Below are 16,771 nucleotides of genomic sequence, written 5' to 3'. Positions count from 1 at the left end.
AAAGATAAAGAAAGGGAGATGGAGACAGCTTTGCCGAGCCAACCGGGCATACTCCACAGCCTGGCCAAAGAAAATGCCCATTCACTCTTACATTAGCCGTCTGCATGGCCACCTTCAAACAAGGCCCCTTTCTGCCTAATCTTCTCAGACTGTGTGCCCACACCGACCGTCTGCTTCATGAAAGTCTGAGCACAGAAAACCAGAGCCAGTGGTCGGACAGTGCAACAGTTAATTAAAGCATTATCATAAGCATCAGCATGGTCATTTAAGCTGATTATCTAGCGGTGCACATAATAAAATATAGGGGCAAGCACATGCCTCTAATGTTGAATGTGATCATTTCCAGGCCATTGTCTGTTAGCTGTAATACTGTGCAGCTTAACAAAGTTGGATGGAAATTAGTTTTTGTTGTTGTTGCAATCTATTAACGATTCCTCTCACACTCTGCAGGAAATGATTGCATATTTTAATTGAGCTCCTCTATTACAAAAGGACAGCATTTGATAATAGGGATCAAAGTGAGTTCACTGTTCAATAAATAACCAAAACAATTTTCTTGGCACTGGTTTACCCAGATTAGATGGCTGAGGGAGTCCTTGGCAGCGCGCAGCTCTGGACAATAATGACAAAAGAAACTGAATTCCTGCAGAAAATCAACAGAGCCAACATGGAGCCATGCCAAAAAATGTTATCATTCATATCAAGTGACATGTTCTGACTATAAATTTTAAAGCTATTTCAACTGAACTTGCAGAAATACTTCACTTGTGCTCAACGTCTGTCTCTTACAGATTAGTGAGGACAAGAGAGGACACGTGGACTGATTGTTTAGTTATTACAACACATATGGACATATTCATAATCTACAATAACAATAACTTTTTCTTGATTAGGAGAAGCATAAAACCCATATGTTCATCTGAGGGACAAACTCTTTAATGTTATTAATGTTATGTTATTAATTACAACACTGACTCTGCAACTGCCATGGAAATACAGTTTATGGCTGCTGTCCGTCAAAATTATCATTAAATTACCAGTCAGACAATGTCATTGTACTCTTTAAAATGTTATTTTTTTGAATGAATCTTTACATTTTCGAACACAACACATTGTCACGTCATTGTGTGTTTTATGCTGGATTTCAAAGGTTCAAAATTGTCAAAATTTGCTTTGGTGAGGAATTGAAATGACTCATTAGACAACACTCATGATCGTTTCAGATAGATAATAGATGCTGTGGCTCAGTGGTAGAGCGGTTGCCTGCCAATCAGAAGGTTGGTGGTTCGATCCCTAGCCTAGCAGTCCCATGTCGAAGTGTCCTTGGGCAAGACACTGAACCCCGAGTTGAATAGTGAATGTGAATGTACGATGTAAAAGCGCTTTAAGTAGTCGTTAAGACTAGAAAAGCGTTGTATAAATACAGCACATTTACATAATCCACTCTGTCTTAAACAAATAAAATAACCCACTATTATGTTAGACAAGAAGCTCATTACAGTTTGGATGAGCTCGCTTTTTAAATATATAGTTAAATAAAGAGATTTAGATTAGAAATTGTTGGCTATTTCATGTTATTTTATGTTAGTCTGACTGCTTGTGATTCTCGCCCTTTTGTATTGATGTTGTTGTGTTTGCAGATCTCAGTAAAAGTTAACTTGCTTGACCACAGTATTATTGTAACTGATAGGAGTAACGGGCAAGACTATAATAATAGGACGCTCATTGAGATTTTGTCATTATAACTAGTCATATGAATACAAGGCATGCATTGTTGTATCACTCAAAATGCCTGTTTCTGATTAAGTAAATATTTTTTTTCCTCAACTTGTGGGAATAATCGTCTGGTGTTCTTATTGTAAAAACCTTTTAATTTACTACTGAGTCACTGGGCTTAGAGGCAGGTCAGAGAACACAAAGGACATGATACATGGTGTTGTTTGTTTCTCTCCTGGGCTCTCAACAGTGTGTGATCAGCAGATCAAGGTAAAACAGGCAGTGTGTTCGGGTTCATTCCCCTTGTACCCCCTTCTTGTCATTCATGCAATTTGCTTTGGCTGAGCATTACTTTCAGTTACACTCTATTGAGCTTACCGCTGTGGGTGGGTGGGTGTGAGTGCCTAATTGTTTCTTTGCAAGATTGTCATCAGTTGTGTTGTTTTTCTAACTGCAAACTAAAAATAAAAATGCTGAGAGAAGTACACTGTTGAATAACTCACGGAAAGAAACATGCAAAAACATGCAAAAAGACACACAAGCAAAGAGAGCTTGGTGTGTACTCCACAGAAAAAACTGTACTAAATCAAATGCAAAGTGCAGAAATGGGAATACCAAGTACACAAATCCCATTACAGTGCACCTGGGAAAACCTTAAAAATATATTTCCCTAACTTCCTCTGCACTTATGTACCTAATGTATCATAATGGAGAGTACTGCAGTTTCACATCCAGGAAATGGACTCAAATAGCAGAGATCTAGGGGCCATTTCTGAGTGAAATGAGTTGCAGCATCAGTGTCCAATTACTTTTCACCAATTATCTCCATCCGGCATGTTTATGAATAAAATTAGCTCACAGAGGGGGAGGTCATTATCAGCCGACACAACATAATTGCAGATATGCTGGCTGCTTTGGGCAATGATAGGCATCTTAGGGCATGCACGCCCAGGCCAGGAGCAGACAGCAGCGAGAACCCGATGTTCCATATCCTGGGGTAGCAAAGAGCCGAGTCAGAGGTTTGAATTTGGGAGTCATTATCAACAGACACGCTACATTCAAACCACACATAATTATCAATTACTGTAACAACTCTTCCCAAATGCTCTAGTGGCCAGATAAGTGAGGGACAATTTTCCTCCATTCCCATCAGGCCTGATTGCTGGAGCTCCACCAGCCTCACAAAGCCGCCCTGTTCACTTAATACAATTTCCTCGCAAATGATGTTCAGCTCTTTGAAGATGAAGGAAAACTTAGGAAATGTGCTACATACACACAAAGTTAATTATCAAACGTGAGTGGGTGTGTGTTTAGACGGAAGTATGCTACTCATGTTAGGTGCTGCTTTACATGCAGAAAGTTTATTTACTGCCTCAAAAGTGAGAAAAAGGTTAACCCATCTTTGGAAACACTTGTGTTTTGATTCCATTCGGTTTTATAGTTGTGTCTTTTATTTTACTAGATTTTTATTATGATTATAATCGCCTGTTTTTAGCCATGCTAACAGCCTAATAAACTAGTATTTTGAATAGATTGCCATACAATTTTGTACACACATTCATGCTCCACAGAGGATGCATTGTCATAACTTTGGTGACCCCATTTCATTTAATTTGTCCAATTCTTTGGTTTAAACCCAAATACTTGCAAAACTAATGACATTCCCATCAGCCTCAACCATACTTTTGTGTTTAGGAGATAACGTTAGCATGATAACACACGTCAACTAAGATGGTGGACATTGTAATTATTATGCTTTGTACTCGATAAACATCCACATTGTCATTCGGAGCATGATTTCTTATTAATAAGCCTATACAATAGCAGGTATGTGGATTTATGGTATGTTGGATCAGTCAGTCAGAGAGAGTTCAACTGTAAAAATGCCAAGCAAACTGGGAATTTTAATTATTATCAGTGTGCTTCTTATCTCATTTTCTTGCCTCAGTGGAAAACAAACATGGTGACATTGACCACCACAGAGTGAAATCTCTCAGTGGGACTGTGTATAGCCTTGTTTTACTCCTCTAGAGCAGAAAGGCTTGCCTGAGAGGGTTGAGGTTAGTCAGGTATGACCTCGCTCTACATATTTAGAATACAGAGCAAAGAACCGGTTGTGCTGGAACAGGCTGGGAATCTAGGCTACTTTATGTTCATTACAAACCAGTGTACGGTAAGCCTTGTTCTGTAATCCTTTACAACCAAAACACACGGGTTCAATCTGATTATTTAAACATTATTGGAGAACACTCAAATATTATAATGTGTCAAAATAGCCCCTTTAAAGACATACATGTTTAAAATGGTCCTAATAGCATACCTTTATGGTGTTTTTAATGCCGATGGTATGTTCATATGAAATACTGTATGAAATGAATAGTTTAGGTGTTTGTAAAGTGTTTCATTTATTATTTAACCTACTGTTCTTTGGCTTAGTGACAGTTGGTGTGAGGCAGATTGCGTCCAAAAGTGTGCCACTACTGGTGTTTGTAGGCTAATGGTGTGTGTGTGTGTGTGTGTGTGTGTGTGTGTGTGTGTGTGTGTGTGTGTATTTATGTGTGTGTTAGAGAGAGAGAGAGAGAGAGAGAGAGAGAGAGAGAGAGAGAGAGAGAGAGAGAGAGAGAGAGAGAGAGAGAGAGAGAGAGAAGTCAAGCACCTCACACACAGGACAAAACCGGAAGCTAGGGAGTTGGCGCTCAAAATAAAAGAATTTTATGCAATTTTTGCATAGAGTCATTACATGTGTATATGCCACTGGTTGATTTGTAAACACATTGCAGGAGGCTATTTTTAATTCAGTTCTATAGCCAGGTATAGCCAAAGCAGAATTGGTGAACTATGTTAAACATCTCCATCTCTGAAATTGACACTTGCTGGCTTCTTGCCAATTTATGTTGGGTTGGGGAAGGTCTGGCAAAGCGAGACTAAGTGGTAACTTATTCAGAGAGGTGTTGATTTTCTAACATGATGTCTACCCCATTCATGTAAATAATAAGAGTAGGCCATCTGTACATCTTATTGTTTTACCCATCTTTGTTTAGTTTTGTTTTCCCTTTTCTTAGTTGTAGGCCAAAGTCTATTTCCGTTTCCACTTCTTTTGGAACTGTGTGTAACATTGTGGGCAACGAAAAACCGATGTCAAATTCCTTGTGTGTGTGCACATACTTGGCCAATAAAGCTGAGCTGTGGCTCAGTAGAGGTCGGCCCTCAACCACAAGATTGACATGTGTGGCGTCCACTGCTCACAATGCTTAGGATGGGTTGAATGCAGAGATTGGATTTCACTAAATTGTACTGTACAGTTGGATGTGGCGAATAACAATTCTTCAATTCTGATTCACACTTCAGGGGTGGAACAAATTAGGCTATCTTATTTTGAAATCCTTCACCGGATGTAGCCGTTATTTTTCTTGCTAGCTTTAGCCTTCGTTCTCTAAACGCGAGCACCGCCTGTCCAGCTCCCCGCACAACAACAAGCGTGCTTTCCAGACAGCGAAAGAAGCAACAGAGAAAGAAAGAAAGACATTTAACATGTAGTTTAATCAACCGACACCATAGTAAAGTCACGAGTTTGTGGATAAAACGATTATATAAGGAAGAAGAACACGTCGCATGCAGAGTTTCTCAGCAGACTTTGTAGAGCAGCTCCGCCGGACTGTCCACTCCACTGCACGGTAAGTAAACCGGGCTTTTAGTGGTATTTTATGATTTTATAATACTAATGTAAAGAGTAAAGTAATGCGTTGTACACATGCTGTAAAACCGCATGTGTCCTGTTGTCTTTGTAAGTTGATGGAGACCTGGAAGTAATGTTAAAACTCTGCGCAGGTGTGTGAATGTACAATTAATTACTCAGGGTGTCTGTTATTGATCTTTTATAGCTTGGAGGAATCATGGAGGAAAGGAAGTGTAGTTTTTTTGCTCAAGTATCCCAAACAAATTCTTTACAATGTAACATGTCGCCTGGAGCTCCCTTCTGAAGTCGTTGTGGTCCAGTCTACTTCCCTTTTTATCAACGGGTGCATCAGGCGGCAGGTTAAACATGTCTGAATACTGTCTGTATATATATATATATATATATATATATTATATATATATATATATACACTGTTTGGTTTATACCAAAATTCCTCTTACAGTGTTAAGACTCGAGCTCCATTTGAGATAGAGGTGGGCAATGTATTGATATTATATCGATATCGGGATATGAGACTAGATACCGTCTTAGATTTTGGATATCGTAATATGGCATAAGTGTTGTCTTTTCCTGGTTTTAAAGGCTGCATTACAGCAAAAGTTCTGTAATTTTCTGAACTTACCAGACTGTTGTAGCTGTTCTATTATTTGCCTTTACCCACTTAGTTATTATATCCACATTACTGATGATTAATTATCAAAAACTCATTGTGTGAAAGCACCAATAGTAGCCTACACACTACAATATTGTTATCGATATTGAGGTATTTGTTCAACAATATTGTGATGTATGATTTTCTCCATATCGCTCAGCCTTAATTTCAGATCATAAATCAACAATTTCCTTATCATGGACCCTGCATCCATCTCCCCAAAACAAATTAATTGAAAGAAATATAGGCTTTGATTCTGTTCTGTGCTCCTCATGTTGTCCCATTTGTAAAGTCACTGGAACCTTATTGCTGTCTTAAGAAGTTATTTTCATGTTTTAACTGTTCTCCCTGATTTAAGACCCATTGTTTCCTGGTCCAGGGCAGTTTGTTCAGTGTTGTTCAGTAAGAAATAGAAACCACAAAGAAAATCCTTAAAGTTGTCTCACCACTTAGAACCCAGCTTCTTAAGCTTCTTATCCATCTCGCTGAGGATCGACCCATCTCCCAGAACAAATCATCTTGGGCTGAATGGAACCTGGGTCCCTGCAATCCGACATAGGTTATCAGGTATCCCGCTCGAAACTTCCTGGACCTCGTCACAGGACCATAGGACATGAAGTAATTGGCCGTCCTCTGTCTTACATTTCCAACAATTTGGTGTGTCTTTCAGACCAAGTCCAAGTGAAGCGATGCATAATCTTAAACTGAATGAGGCGCATCCTCACATCGTGTAACAGTTTTAATATTCCTACAGGTGGGCCTGTCACGATAACAAATTTTGCTGGACGATAAATTGTCCCCAAAATTATTGCGATAAAAGATAATATTGTTGTTGTTTGAGACCATTTTCATCTAATATAATAATGGAATAATAAAGCAGGTACACCTTTTCGAGGATCAATAAGCTTTTATTTCTAAAGAATATTTCACTATATAAATAAATACTGGAACTGGAAGACATTTTAAATATACACACTAAATGAACAAAACCCAAAACAATAAATAAAATGGACGCTGAGTCTCTGTTAACAAAAAAATGCATTTAGTTGCTACTGTTCTACAACGAATGCAACATACCGGCTCGCCCAGGTGAACCAAAGTGCTCCCACACTGCAGCTGTCATCCCATCTTTAAACAGAAAAAAGTTTCTTCTTCTAACTCTTAACTAGCGTTTTCTCTGGCTATAGTCCTCACACGGCTCTTTTGCTGCGCTCTGTGGTAGGCTACGCCAGGAGTCCCAGGCTCCATCCCCCAGGTTCTGCATAAGCAACAGAATAACGTGGGATTTTTTTAACATGAATTGCATTCCCTCTCTTGACTCTTTCTATAGCCACACAGAGGCCCTTTTCCCAGTATTCTTGCATTGCCGGGTGCACTGTGGCACCAGAGCTCCACAGTTTGTGTTTTACTAGGAGAAACAAGAACATAATTCAGCGTTTTGAAGGATTTATGGTGCATATGTGCACAGCAGCCCTATAGTGTGTGTTTAAATACCCGCCAAATATCCCCAAGTGGGCTCATTTAAGTAATGAGGCTAAAAATAGCTCCTCGTCTATTTCTCGTGTGCAGCTGCCTCATTTGTAAACAAAGGCCAGATACTTGAAAACGAGATGATAACGCGACAAAGAAGAACAAACAAACTACACAGCAGAGCAACTCTCCGTGCTCCAGCCTTCAATCCCCAGCTCTGCTTGATGTATGCACATTTTCTTCAGCATAAACACACACAGAGGCCAAGTGCTTACCTCAGCAAGCTTGAAAAAGGGCGGACTGTGTGCCTTGACAGTGGGAGGCCCCAGTCTATTTGCATTGATAATGCCTCAAGTGATTTTCATAAGAACGTCGAACGTCACATCTTCGGAGGAACTGCTTCGTCAACATACCAGGGTGTTGGCGTCCGCGTGGAGTTCTACATGACAGGAACGTCATGACTCTGCATGTTTACGGATGGGTTCTAGAGCATTTTACCTCATCTGAATCCAGTATTTATTTATCAATGGATCTGCAGGCCTTTGGATCTCTTGTTTAGTTTTTTAGGGAAGAGACTATTTCTCAAATAATTATCATTTTTAATGCACTCAGTGGAGTAACGATATCAAGTTTTCAACAAATCTTAAGTAGGGCTAGATATAATTTGAAACCTTTTAAGAAACATGTTAATGCATTACCTGAGTTTTGGTACTGAAACCAAAATTATACTGTGCTTTTTTTAATTCCAAAGTGAAGGGAATAGGAACAGGAACTCTTATTTTATTTGACACAATCTCCCAAACGGCTTAATGCATCATAAGTGAACGCTTGCCCTTTTCCTTATTGTTTTTATTTTATTTTATTTTTTTATTTTCATGCTCTCCATGTGTTTTTATTTTTAGCACTCACCTGTTTTATCATGTAACACTTTGGGATTTGCGTAAATAAAGTGCATTACAAATTCAATGTATTATTATTAAGTAGAGAACTTAAAACAATAGTGCAAAGAAAGAATTTGACCAGGCATTCGATGACAACGTTAGATTCTCTACGCTTTATGATACGTTGTAAAGTATAGTGTTCTCATAGCCGATAGAAATGATTACCAAAACTATTTGTTAGCGTAGATGGCGTCAAGTTCTCCATCTTTGTTCACCAGCTTCTAGCTGACTTCCTCTTTTAATACAGTATATTCCCTTTTGTGTTCCTTCATCAGCACTATGACCTGCAGCCTGCTTGTTTTGAGCCTATTTGTGTCTGTGCTGGCAGATGAAGATGACATTTTGCATTATGCCCCGCCGTAGAAAACGCGTGGCTTCTATATCAAGGGAGCAAATACACATAGTCCTCCGGCCTCGAGGATTAAAGCCATTAATGTCAAAAGATTGTGTGAGGTCGCAACGTCTCACCTTTTCATTTGATGTTTACTGTAAGGGGTTAAGTAGAGCTGACTGTGTGCCTACTGCATGTGTTCATGTGGGTGGATGTCCTCCTGTTTACTGTTTAATTTTTAATCAGTTGTTGGAACACAACACATCTTGATTGTTTTCAGTTTGACTTTGTGAAATTAGGGAAACAGGGATGAGTTGTGCGTATCCATTAGTCCAAAAGCCCCTGCTTCATAATAGATAATGTTTTTTTTTCTGTAAGCGATACCTCCCTGTCGTGCTGCTGCTGTCAATGTTTCCCATTGAGCTGTTTAAACTGGAGGTCAAGTCCTTTCCTTCTTTGTTTTACGGCAACACAAACCGTTTTCTTGAAGAACAGTCAGAACATAGAAAGAGAGAAACTTTAGAAGAGAAGACAACAACGGAAACAATGGGAGGTGTTCTGCTGTCAAGCAATATGGAGACTGATGTTTGAAGTTTTCCTGAGGGCCCCTCATTTCAAGCAAAATGCTGATTGAGTATTTGGATGGTTTCTTTGTTTATGTAGTGTCCCATTGTGTTGAATTTACTCTACTGCATGCTGTAATTAGTGCTGTTGTAGTTTCCCACACCACACTGTTTAAAACAGTCCAAAATAATGACAGTGTGGCTTTTCAAACAATGAGCCGTGACGCAAAATAGGCTTCGGGCGTATTATGTCTGTTTAGTCTGTGCATGACAATGAAGGAGCGCGTCCTGTGTTAAACTTGCATTTCATTGCTGTCGGGCCAAACACCTTGTATATCCATATTTTGTGATTTCTTTATAAATCACTTCTATTGGTCACCCTTTATGTATCTGTGGGTTTATAATGTTTAAACAGTGACGGGACAATTTCATCTGACTTTGTCGAAGGGAAATAGCTAAATATAATGTGTTCAAATTAGCTTTTTTTCCCCCATTCCCTGAAAAAGCAACAGTTTTTGACATACACGGTTTTCACCCGACAGCAACAATTTCCCATGTATTTCTGCCAAAGGGAGACTTGCTGTGTCGAGTGTTTCTGTTTAGGGGATTTAACGGTGGCAGACTGCTGTTTGTTAAGGATCTGCTGTGGTGTCACAACGCACTGTATAAAGCTCAGGCAATAGTCTCAATCCACAGCACATGCAGTATGTTGACAAAACAAAGTGAGCGGTTGCCCTCAACCGTCACTGCTTCCTTCCTCTTCTTTTGGAGTAAATAGATTTTCATCTTGTTTCTAATGTTTCTTTAAACCATGGGTGGAATAAATACCAGACATGTTTTACAACGACAAGGTGATTTGGATCAGATCTGATTGTCGTCGGCCACCCTCCATGACCTTGGTCCGCCTGGTACACGTCTGTAAATAACATTGGGGCAAAAATATGATTTTACCTGCCAACTTCAAATCATAAACGTTAACCATACATGTATACTTTATCTATTTTTTTGTTTCATCACTTCTTTCTGTCTTTTCTCTTTTAAAGCACACATTTTAACCACGTGAAGGTTATATATCATGTTAAAAGGTGATATAAATAAACTAGAGCTAGGAGATGGGGGATTGTATGCATTTTTTCACTCAGATATGACTTCTGAAACTTGTCACTTAGCTGTAATAACCTTATATCCTGATTTGGTTTGGTCTTAGTCTTAGTTTTGTGCTCAGCTGTCAGGCAGGAGCCGAGGTTTCAGAGACGCCTGATCCCTGAGCCTGGGAACAGGTCAACACCTCTTATTTTTTTCCATCCCTTTTCTGTCCTGTGTCTGTCCTGACCTGAGCATCTGTGTGATGAATATTTTTAAGAATACAGCAGAAGTATTTGGAGGATTAGGCAACAGATGTCTGACACACACACACACACACACACACACACACACACACACACACACACAAACACACACCACACCACACACCACACAACAGGCCCTCCACTTAATTATCTTTGGTCAGACCTTATGGGATTTTTGCTTCAACCCAATTTTCAGGTACAGAGGCCGCCATTAATCTGTCGACATCTTTTACCTCCCAAATTGCCATATTTTGTCACCGCCTTTCCTGGATCTTTGACTAATGGGCCCATTTCAATGCAAATTGACCATGGCACCAAAACAACCACCATCCACATTTTAAAACTTTTAATGCTTTAATACCAGTCCAAAGTCTTGTGCTTCTTCCAAAACTTTCCCCCACCTTTGATTCTTTTTATATAAGTCATCCATAAAAGCCCCCCAAAAAATCTTAAAAACAAAGAAACAAATTTGACTTTTGTGCTCATAGGCCTTTTTAACATGTCACAGTCAGAAAAAATCCTGTGTATAAAAACTTTTTATTAACTTTTTATCACCCAAAGATATTCAGTTTACGATCATATATGACCAAAAAAAACATCAAATCTTCATATTTGGGAAGCTGGAACAACAGATTTTGGGATTTGTTTTATGAAGATTATTGTTGGGGTCTTTTCCCTTTTTATTAGAGTTGAGCATGAAAGGGGGAGGGAGATGGGGGATGACACGCAGCAAAAGGCCGCAGGCCAGACTCGAACACAGGAACGCTCTGACTGGGTGAGCTAGAGCCCGCCCTGAATTTTGGAAATTTTGGCTTGAAAAATAACTGAACTCATCTATCAAAACGGATGCAGAATGATTTTCTGTAATGATTTCAACTCGGTTGCAGATTAATCAATTTTTTGCAGATTATGTATTCTTATTCTAAATTGATTTCATTTTATTAAATGATTTCTGCAAAATATTAGTCAATTACTTGGTGCAGCATGGAACAGTCTCATCCACTTGTTTTGGCCAAATTTGGCTCTGAAAGTCCACAGATTACTCACTGTATTTAGAAAGGCTTGTTTTATATTGGAACATGACGCAAAGTGGAAATTATGCAACCAATGCTGTTTTTAATTCTACAAACATTACAGTGGTCATCCCTTGAATACTGATGATTGTGAAATAATAAAATAACCCTCCTCCCTGCTCCACTACTATACCCACATTCATTTTATTTAAATCTCTCCCAAACGCGTGCCCCTTTTCTTCCTCAGGATTGACCCACGTCACTACATCTTTTCCTGCAGCCACTTTGCAAATGGGTCCCAAGAAACGGCTGCAGTACTGATTAGATTTACAGTTTCACTAACAGCTCAGATAAGATGCCAGAGCGGCTGGACTTTGCTGCCTTTACAGCAAAGTCACAGTCATCGACATCACTTAGTGACTGGGGGTAAAGTGTCCTTGGGGGGGACTTGTTGTCGAGGATAACTTGAAGGTGGACTCTGAAGTCATTCAATTACCTCTTCACTTGTGGTAGAAACTTTACTAAGTAGTTTAGCGGTGCCATCGCTCTAAGATTGCTTTGCTGGCCGGTTGGTCCAACTTTTTGGTCAAGAGCGAACAATCTCAAAAACTATTAGATTTATTTTTTTTGTTTTTTACAGAAATTCATGGAACCTAGAAGATAAATCCTACTGACACTTGTGGTTTTGAGTGAAGTGTTTCAACAGCTCTGGGATGGATTGCCTTACAAGTTTGGTATTCCATTAAAGGCAGGGTTAGTAATGTTGGAAAGCTATCAAGATTTGAAAGTAGCGTCTCCTCAGGGGTTCGTTAAACCCCTCCCCCTGCCCTCGCCGCTCCGACCCACACTCACGTGAACAAGCACCGCTGCTTCCTCAGAGCGGAGGAAGGACTTTAGTTTTACTTCACCGATAAGCGAACACCTAATATCATACCAAATGTTTAAAAAAAACGTGACTACTGTTAGCAATGTGGCAACGCTGCACATTGAGCTTAGGCTCGTACATGGACGGGTAGAGTACGCTCAGCGGGGCAAGGAGGCATTTCATTGGTTCTTTCTAAGCAGACGGGAAGGCAGTAATTGGTGGACATTTTTACAGGATTACAGCCGCTACAGATGATGGATCTGTTTTGCTCCTTTTTCAGAGCCCATAAGTTATTAATGCTGTCGGGGTGTAAAGACAATTTCAAACGTGTGTGTGTGTGTGTGTGTGTGTGTGTGTGTGTGTGGTTTGTCCAATACTTTGGCCTATGACCAAATACTTGACGACATCCCCATCGGCTGTACCTTTACGTTTACTGCTAACGTTAAACTGAGATACTGAACAAGGTAGACAAGGTAGACTCAGCATGTTGACATTATTTGAGTTTTGATTTGATTAAGTTTATTTCAAACATGTTTATAAGCATTGTCATTGTGAACATGCTGATGTCACCATTTAGCTCACAGTACAGCCTTCAGAATGATAAAATATTTCTTTGATGGAAAGAGAATTACAACTAGTCGAGTTACATAGGCTCAGACATCAGAGTTTATCAGAGGACGGGGACCACAATTATTATTAAAGTTATGTTTGGCTTTGATCCCAAAAGTAAGTTGTGTCAGGAGAATATTTTAGAGCATTTACACGTAGTGGGCAGCATCATCTGTTGTCACTTGTGGGTGACTAAGTGAGTTAAAAAGAGCATGAAAAACAACATGCCCTGTTCCCATGAGCAGCTGTGATTGGCCAGTGTAGTAAGTGTGATCACGACATTCACAGCTGCTGCAGTGAGGCCCATATGTGCTGATGTACAGGCCTGGAGCCTCTCTGACTCCTTTTCTCCCACAACCACTCATTTTCCCACTCACTTACTCCTCAGCTGTGTCAACTGCCCGTTATCCTGCTGTAATCCATCTCGCACCTTCTGACTGTGGTGTAGCCCACAGTCATTCTCACAGACTGTGTTCCGACGGTTTGTTCTCACCGTTGTTGCTGTGGAGATGTCCAGTACGTGGATGAACTAATCTCTAACACAGAATCGTACTCTTTATCTAATCTGATCTATTAACCTTATAGACGGTGCTTTTGTAGGCCTAGTTTTGTATTAAACAGAACATAGCCCCTTGAACCAGCAACATCCTGAACGTACTACTAAACTGAACGTCATAGAAAAAGTGCACTTGAATGGTGATGTACTTGGTTAGAAAAAAGTAAATAGACTACATAGCCAGTGATGACTTCTACTTCAGAACTCCTGCTCACAGTTTTTCTTTGCAATGTGAGAATCTAAACTGTAATTATCTTTTATGTTTAAACCTTTAACATATTTCTCTTCCACGCTTCTGTTTCAACTTCATACAGTACTTTTACACTTTGGCCGTTTGTTTACTCTCACCCAACAAGGTCATATTACTCCTTTTTTTTTCTTCTCAAGATCTCTTGAAAGGTACCAAAAAAACAGTTTTACCAATTTTAAAACATTGCTTTAACTGCCTCCATCCTTGTCTTCGTTTAGTTTTCTCGCAGTTAGAGGTACAGTTTGTAAGTGGGGCGACCCCCTCTCTGAGGCTTGTTGTTTGGGTATTTTTAAATACATTTCTCCTCGCTCTGTGTGTGATTTTTGGCCTGATTTTAATCTCCCGCTGAGAGGCCAAGAGATGGACGGCTCACAGACACAGTCCATGAAACACAGGCCCTGATATGCACAACAACATACAAGACACACATCCCTCCAGTGAAGGTTTTTAAGTGGAGAGGCTGACCATGTGGTGGGAGGCAGGCTGACCGAGAGGTGGAGTGGTTGCAGGGAAGAATGAGGATGTGAATCAGAAGCTGTGTGGGTGGTGGGATGCCCTGTTGGGCAGTAGCTGCGTCACATCATTGCATAAGGGCTTACGCAGAAAGAAGAAATTAGCGTGGAGAGCCATCAGTCCTGCCTGCTCACTCAGAGAGGGAGAAAGATGTCAAACAATTCAAATAATGTACAGTTCATCCATCCGTGCTTGACAGATAAGCCATTATTACCTTCCTGTGCAGGCTTTCTAATAAAAACTAACAAAAAATGCCATAAAACAAGTTGTTCTGGCATTACTAGAAATACTGTAGATCATATGTGGCTTATATAACCAAAGGGACAACCCAATATCTTTTCTAAGCATTTTGGCCAGTAATTTCAAATACAGTTTAGTTTGAGCCACTACAATACACTATTTATACCAACAATTGACTTGCCTTCTGAATGATAATTTCTAGCTACTTTTCTTATTCACTCCAACAATTGTTGAACTGTATTTAGTTAAGCTAATCTGTTTGGCTGTTTAATCTGTCTAATCTGTTTTGCTTTTTAGGAACAAGGCTTTGGATACATGAAAACACCACACAACAGTTTGCTTAGAGTGGTGTCGTTCATGCTCAGCATAATTTTAATTGTAGATATCTTATGTATTAACATTTTTTCCATAAAGCACCACCTCTTCACTGACAACTGCGCTCATTGTCCTTCCTTGTTTCTTCTTCATCAGCAGTACAGTGGAAGTGGATGGAGTTTTTGCTTTCTAAAATGTGGGAGGATGTTTGAGGTTTGCCTGGATCCTAAATGAGGATGTCTGAGAAAATACAGATCATTTGTGCTGTTTAAGATGGAATGTGATGTTTTCCATGTGGGTCATCTTTCGCTGTCCAACCAAGACAAAGCTGCCAGTTTTCCCAGCAGATTCACTTCCCACCCTCTGCCCAGTCTTTTCTATGCAAGTTGTTTTTCCCTCTATGCTGTTATTGTTCTTGACCACAACCATGTAAAAGCAAGCAGCTTTAAAATGAAAAAGAGTGGCATGTTTTCAGTTGTTCCTAATAAGCTGGTGTACTTTTTAAGCATTGTCTCAAATACCCAGATTACAGTATTGTCAACACATCTGTTTGCATGAGTTCCCTTAGTGCTACACAACTTCCCTATTTTCTGAGCGGCCTGTGTTCGGGGTGTGTTGGTTCCTCCATCTCTTATAAGGGCTGTTACCTTGTCTGGAAACCGTGTGTGTGTGTGTGTGTGTGTGTGTGTGTGTGTGTGTGTGTGTGTGTGTTTGTGTGTGTGTGGTGGGGGGGTGGGGGGTGGATGCAATTCGGTCGGTGCCTAAAAGTATCAAAGTTCGGTACCCAGACCTCGTGGTATTGTGTCACTGTTTTGTTAACTGCTTTTTTTTCTACTAGCTCCAAGTTGACCAAAAACTACACTGACAATTCTCGGCTGCTTGGCAGATAATTTGGTCCCCAGTCTATATCTACAGTAATCATCAGGAGACTCTTTTTCAACCGTAGTTTCTAGGGAAACGTCATCTTTATATCAAGGTTGTTTTTTTTAATCATAGAAATAATCCATAGTTACTTGTCCGATCAGTAATTAATAATTCTATTTTTCAAGCCCATCCCTATTGTAAACAAGCACTTAATGTGGACATAAAACCTTGAAAAAACATTTGAATGACACTTGGTTACCTGCTTAATCATTCACCATTTCAAACAGAAGGGCCTCCATTCACAGCAGGTGTTTGCAGGTTCATTATCTGCTTTGAACTGTCACGAAAGAAGTTTATATCTACTTCAAAGGAACTTTCTGAGAGGGGTCAATGTATACAAATTTCTCCTAAAAAAAATGGCTTTACCCTCTAATGGAGAAGAACAAGTAACTTCTCATCTTTACTCCACTTCATTGATTGTTGATTGTTTTGTGGGTCAGTTAACAGGTCATAGTAAGGTTTAGTGTTATTGAAGAGCATCTTTGAAGGTGCCCGTTCAGCAGATGAATAATGTAATGAAATGGTAATCTACTCTTTTTTTCATTCAGTGCACATGCTCCTCTTCCAGTATGTCTCCCTCTCCTGTTTGGTCTTCCTTGTCAATGTGGAAAAGCAGGTGAGGGGAGCAGTCCTGTTAAGCTAACACCTGTTCATGATCTTTGGTTCGATTGTCTGTCTTTAAAACAAACAACTATTAAAGGAGAATTCACGTAGTTCTGTTGTTTGTAAAAGTGGAGTGCTGTCAGTAGAGAGAAAAACAAAAACAA

At 39.8% G+C, this 16,771-nt stretch overlaps 1 protein-coding gene across 2 annotated transcripts in view; it reads left to right on the top strand.

Annotated features, from left to right (window-relative positions):
* Positions 1 to 5,121: 5,121 nt before the first annotated feature.
* LOC116670956 (leucine zipper putative tumor suppressor 2 homolog) overlaps positions 5,122 to 16,771 on the top strand; it is a 31,571-nt gene continuing 19,921 nt past the window's right edge. The window contains exons 1-2 of one of the 2 annotated variants that reach the window (XM_032501736.1): positions 5,126 to 5,390; positions 16,553 to 16,620. The gene's annotated coding sequence lies outside the window, so the exon portion shown is untranslated. Of the gene's footprint in view, positions 5,391 to 16,552; positions 16,621 to 16,771 lie in introns of both variants that reach the window. The other variant, XM_032501737.1, reaches the window with a different exon arrangement.

The sequence above is a fragment of the Etheostoma spectabile genome, chromosome 21 (genome assembly GCF_008692095.1).
Source record: "Etheostoma spectabile isolate EspeVRDwgs_2016 chromosome 21, UIUC_Espe_1.0, whole genome shotgun sequence".
NCBI classification, from domain to species: Eukaryota; Metazoa; Chordata; class Actinopteri; order Perciformes; family Percidae; genus Etheostoma; species Etheostoma spectabile.
The sequence above is the reverse complement of the archived record's forward strand: the minus strand, read 5'-3'. Positions and strand labels throughout refer to the sequence as shown.